At 48.6% G+C, this 6,278-nt stretch overlaps 1 long non-coding RNA gene across 1 annotated transcript in view; it reads left to right on the top strand.

Annotated features, from left to right (window-relative positions):
• Window positions 1–5,296: 5,296 nt before the first annotated feature.
• Window positions 5,297–6,278, top strand: part of LOC141070421 (uncharacterized) — a 45,001-nt gene continuing 44,019 nt past the window's right edge. Inside the window, exon 1 of the long non-coding RNA XR_012226659.1 lies at window positions 5,297–5,372. This is a non-coding gene — a long non-coding RNA (uncharacterized lncRNA). The remainder of the gene's footprint in view (window positions 5,373–6,278) is intronic.

The raw sequence follows: 6,278 nt of genomic DNA, 5'->3' as shown, positions 1-6,278 counted from the left end.
GGGTTTCGTTTCATGAAACCCGACTTTGCCAAAAGTCGGCGACTTTTGAATTTTTTCGACCCGTTTCGCTCAACTCTAACCAGGAGATTAAAAGAAGTGAGCAGGCCATTCTTCATGCGTTTTCTGCCCTGAAGATGCTCCAAAATTTACAATGCAAGTTAATGGGAAGGATGAAAAGATGGCCGGAAGATGCCCAGGTGTATTTTTGAGCGTTTCGACTACATTAACGTTGTAAATGCACTAGGAAAATGACGAAACCTGTTAAAATAGATGCATTGGGTATTCTGAAGTGTCTTCTTGAAAAACTTGTCAGGTTCACCCACCTGCGTCAGCATAACTATAAAACCACCTTCATCTACACACAGCCTTATACCACCTTCATCCGAATACAGCTTAAAAAACACCTACATTCAAATAGAGCCTAAAACCATCTTTAACTGAATACTGCCTAAGAACAACTTCACCTAAATATTAACTTAATTGGAATTTAACTTAACACTAACCTTCATCTGTAAATAAGCTAAAATCAAATGAATCTAAATGCAGCCTAACTTTGGCAGAATACAGCCTAATATCACCTTTATGTGAATGCAGCCTACAACCTTCTTTATCTGTACACAGTCTATTATGATCTGTATCCATATACATCCTACAGCTACCCTCACCTGAATGTAGTCTAAAATCATATTCAGCTGAATATATAACTTATTCTGAATATAACCTGAAACCACCTTCACATGAATACTGCCTAAAACTACTCATTTAAATACAACCTAAAGCTAACTTTATCGAGACATGGCCTAATACCAAAAAAACAAAGGTATAAACTGGGATATAAACTGGTGTGCATGCTGCGTGTAAGTGCATGTTCAGACTGGCCACTGAACAGAATAAAAACTAAGAATCATAATGATTAAATATCCTGCAGTAAATAAATAAACAGTATAGTACATGGAAATAATATACGGTATTTAATTAACATGTTTTTTATAAAAAAATGTGAAAGCCATTCCACCACTCCATGGTGACCGTACTTGGGACAGTCCTAACTCTAATATTTAAAACCTTACCATTTGTCAAGTGACGTGCATGTGGATAAGGGCTGTGAAGAACTGGGCCCAACATGTGCTTACACACTGCTTGCACATCAGTTTATATTATATCCCAGTTCATTCCTTTGTTTTTTTCAGTCTGTTTGCATCATGTGCATATAAAGGTGTCGCCTGCCTTCCCTTTGAGCTGGACATTTTATTGATGTGGTTTCCCATATAGCTGTGTGTCCACTAGTTGGGGCCAGTCCCCCTCAGCCCTTATCCACATGCATGTCATTTGACAAACAGTAGGGTATTTAATATTAGAGTTAGAACTGTCACAATTATGGTCACCGTGGAGTGGTAGGATGGCTTTTGCATTTTTTTTAAATCAAAAACATGTTATCTAAGCACCGTATATTATTTTTATTATGGTGCTTGAACCTCTAGGTTCAAGCAACATATTGTAATCTGATTTCTTATATTTATAGTGCTTTGAAGAAAGCACTATCGTGTAATCCGAACGCTGCTAACTTATTATAGTGCTTTGAAGAAAGCACTATCATGTAATCCGAACGCTGCTAACTTATTCTTCTTCTGCTTCTTCTTCTTATAGTGGTTTGAAAAAACCACTATATTGTAATCCGAACGCTGCTAACTTATTCTTCTTCTTCTTATTATTATTCAGTTGATTTCCGCAATTAAAGCGGCCCGAACCGCTACACGCACAGACTCCGTTGCGGTGTCGTTTCGAACCCAGCGTCCACGAGAGGTGTGCTAAGTATTTTTCGTGTCGATCGGATTTGTAGTTTTTGCGCAATTTGCATTAGAAATTTTTTTTTCCCGTCATTGGAATGCATTGTCTCAATGCATTTGAATGGGGAAATTTTTCCATAGACAAAACATGCCCTGAGGCGATTCAAATGGCAGTTAAGCACATTGATATGCGCAGGCAGACCCAGTTACTATGCCAATGCCTACGAACTTCACATGACCTCTCCAGGACAGAGTTTCTGGCAGATAATTTCAGCTCTAAAAGCGAAACCCACAGCACAAATGCAAATCTAGCTTCATCACATGACGCATGCCCCTGAGAGAGAATGTGCGCCAAAGTGCATTTAGAAGCCCAGTGAGCCAAACTGTCTCTTAAAGGGCCAACGCACGAAAGTGATTCTTAAAGGGCCGCGCACCGAAATGGGTCTTAAAGGGCCGGCGCACCAAATCGAAAGCTGAGTGACACCAGGCTCCAAATCGGAGGCTGGGCCACCCCGGCCTCCAAATCAGAGGCTGAGCCACCCTGGCCTCCAAATCGGACCCAGCGTGGCCCCGCTCAAAAAAATCGGACCCAGAGTGGCACAGCCCACCAATTCGGACCCTGAGGGGCACCGCCCACCAAATCAGACACAGTGTCCCCGCCCACCAAATTGGACCCTGAAGGGCCCCGCCCACCAAATCGGACCCAGAGTGGCCCCGCCCACCAAACTGGACCCTGAAGGGCCCCGCCCACCAAATCGGACCCAGAGTGGCCCCGCCCACCAAATCGGACCCTGAAGAGCACCGCCCACCAAATCGGACCCAGAGTGACCCCGCCCACCAAATCGGACCCAGAGTGGCCCCGCCCACCAAATCGGACCCAGAATGGCCCTGCCCACCAAATCGGACCCAGGGGGCCCCCGCCCACCTAATCGGACCCAGAGGGGCCCCGCCCACCAAATCAGACCCTGCCCACCAAATCGGACCCTGAGGGGCCCCGCCCACCAAATCGGACCCTGAGGGGCCCCGCCCACCAAATCAGACCCTGAGAGGCCCCAGCCACAAAATCGGACCCTGAGGGGCCCCAGCCACAAAATCGGACCCTGAAAGGCCCCACCCACAAAATCAGACCCTGAGGGGCCCCTGCCACAAAATCGGACCCTGAGGGGCCACACCCACCAAATCGGACCCTGAGGGGTCCCGCCCACCAAATTGGACCCAGAGGGGTTCCGCCCACCAAATCGAACCCTGAGGGGCCCCGCCCACCAAATCAGACCCAGAGTTGCCCCACCCACCAAATCAGACCCTGAGAGGCCCAATCCACCAATTCGGACCCTGAGGGGCCCCGCCCACCAAATCGGACCCCGAGGGGCCCCGCCCACCAAATCGGACCCAGAGTGGCCCCGCCCACCAAATCAGACCCAGAGTGGTCCCGCCCACCAAATCGGACCCTTAGGGGACCCGCCCACCAAATCAGACCTAGAGTGGCCCCGCCCACCAAATCGGACCCTGAAGGACCACGACCACAAAATCGGACCCTGAGGGGCCCCGGCCACAAAATCGGACCCTGAGGGGCCCCACCCACAAAATCATACCCTGAGGGGCCCCACCCACAAAATCGGACTTTGAGGGGCCCCATCCACAAAATCGGACCCTGAGGGGCCACGCCTACAAAATCGGACCCTGAGGGGCCCCGCCCACCAAATCGGACCCTGAGGGGCCCCGCCCACCAAATCAGACCCAGAGGGGCCGCGCCCAAAAAATCGGTAACAGAGGGGCTTCGACCACCAAATCGGACCCTGAGGGGCCCCGCTCACCAAATCAGACCCTGAGGGGTCCAGCCCACCAAATCGGACCCTGAGGGGCCCCGCCCACCAAATCGGACCCAGAGGGGCCCCACCCACCAAATTGGACCCTGAAGGGCCCCGGCCACCAATTCAAGCCCTGAGGAGCCCAGGTCACCGAATCGGATCCTGAGGGGCCCCACAGGCCAAAGTGACCCCTGAGGGGCCCCGCTCACCAAATCAGACCCTGAGGGGCCCCGCTCACCAAATCGGACACTGAGGGACCCTGCCCACCAAATCGGACTCTGAGGGTCCCCGCCCACCAAATCGGACCCAGAGGGGCCCCACCCACCAAATCGGACCCTGAGGGGCCCCTCCCACCAAATCGGACCCTGAGGGGCTCCGCCCACCAAATCGGACCCTGAGGGGCCCCGCTCACCAAATCGGACCCAGAGTGGCGCCGCCCACCAAATCGGACCCTGAGGGTCCCCGCTCTCCAAAGCGGACTCTGAGGGGCTCCGCCCACCAAATTGGACCCTGAAGGGCCCCGCCCACCAAATTAGACCCAGAGTGGCCCCGCCCACCAAATCGGACCCTGAGGGTAAAATGGCTACCGAGTGGCCAAAGTGGCTACTGAGGTGCCGAATGTGCCAAAGTGGCTATACACAACATTGATATTCTAACTTTCTTACAGTCGACACCTGATACACTGCTGTAAAGCTGGCAGTGCTGTTCAAGCACCATGTATTTCCTTCAGGAAATGCCCATCTAGTTCACTATGCTATTTATTTACTGCAGGGTATTTAATCGTTATGTTTCTGTTGTTTTTTTTTCATATTGAATACAGCCTGAAAATCACCTTCACATGAATATAGCCTAAAACCACTCTTGTTTAAATACGGTCTAGAACTAACTTTAACGGGATACAATCTAAAACCACCTTTATCTGCATATAGCCTAAAACTACCTGCATCCATATACATCCAAAACAACAACCATCTGAACATAGCCTAAAACCATCAACAACATCATCCGAATACAGTCTAAAACCACTCTGACCTAAATACACCCTTAAGACCTTTTCACATAGCGGTTTTGTCCATGTTTGTTGCTCCAGTCTGGTCTTGCATCCGAACTCACCCCTCAAAACAGGATTTGGGCTTATGTGCTAATGGGGCTATAGACTATAATGGTGCTGACAGTGTGTGCACTGATGTGCATCATTTTCACCCAGGCACAGTCTACTAAATCTGATTATTTGCCTCCAGTAGGAGAAATCGCCCAAAAATGATGCGCGTCAGAGCACACGATCATCATTATAGTCTATGTCCCCGGTCATCATTATTGCTTTGTCCCCGGAGGCGCATATGTCCAAATCCCGTTTTGGGAGTTGTAGTGTTACACCCGCTGATGGAGACCATTGAGATATACTAAATTGCCTTTTCTTGAAGGTAATGTATTAATTCATCCTTCCAATGAGAAGGTCCAGCGTGACACAGAGCAGTAATATACAACATAACGTATAAAACAGTTACAAGGAATTAACTAGTAAATGGTTGATGGGTTGCATTGCTGTTGAGTATAATCTTCGCGAGGCCAAAGGTTAACCAAAAAATTGACCTGGAGCGGCAAAAAGTGCTACACTCTAATCCCCACAGCAATCTGACAAGTCGGCTATAAATATCTGCCTTCCCTGCACATGGGCAGAAAGCGTCAGCCCTGGAATAACACCACAGTCTGACAACATCTGTGGGCCTCACATGGAGCATCAGGTCTCTCGGGGAGCTGTTATTGCCTACAGAAGGTAGTAATCAGGAGCTGGGATGCCCACGGTCAGGGGTCAGTGGAAGGGGCAGCCCCCAGCTACTCCTGCTGTCCTGGTGTCCTGTCACAGGGTCTACAGGCCAAGCAAAGCAAACAAAGTCAAAAACTCCAATCACAAACAGACTGTGACCTCTTCTGGCCTCCACTGGTCATAGTGAACACAAACTTCCGGTGACTGTTTGGGAATGGGGCGGCAGCAGTTCAAAACTGGGGTAACACCAGAGAAGTAAAAGGGTAATGATGGCGATTCATTTCAGAAGACATAGAGGACCCTAATAGCAGTTCTGATATCTCATCAGTCGTGAAGAGAGAGCACACCTTAAGCCTCATACACGTCTGACCTCATGTACGAGAAAAATGGACCAATTATTTTGATCAGAGTTTGGTTCGAGTGTAATCAGTTTTCTCGTACGGTGAGAAAAAGAACAAGTTTGTCCACCTTCTCCTTGCTGAAAGTCCGTGAAAATCTGATCGCACTCATGTCCTCCTTGTGCTGTCCGATTTTTTTCACAGACCCATTGACTTGAATTGCCGATTTCAATCAAAATCGGACATATATCCGTGAGTTTACGTGGACCACTCGATCGATCCATGTGTGATTTGCCACATAAACTATCACAGGTATGAGTACTATCCATGAAATCCAGCACTCACACACAAAAAAGAGGTGTCCGAATGTGGCGTAAGACTCACGCATAGGGCATAGGTGTTTCTTTAGAGAGAGTGCTGCTCTTGTAGGGGCTTCATTGGAGTCAGGACTCATTCACACTTCTGTGTTTTTTTCTTGCACGCAATCATCAGTGTTTTTGATCAGAGTTTGGTCAGAGTGTCAGTTTTTACCATCAGAGTTTGATCAGTTTAATTTCAGATTAGTTTTTTTCTTAGA

Source organism: Dendrobates tinctorius, unplaced genomic scaffold (genome assembly GCF_039654945.1).
Source record: "Dendrobates tinctorius isolate UK_male_01 unplaced genomic scaffold, ASM3965494v1 ptg000014l, whole genome shotgun sequence".
Lineage (NCBI taxonomy): Eukaryota > Metazoa > Chordata > Amphibia > Anura > Dendrobatidae > Dendrobates > Dendrobates tinctorius.
Note: the sequence above shows the minus strand (reverse complement) of the source record. Positions and strands in the feature narration are given on the sequence as shown.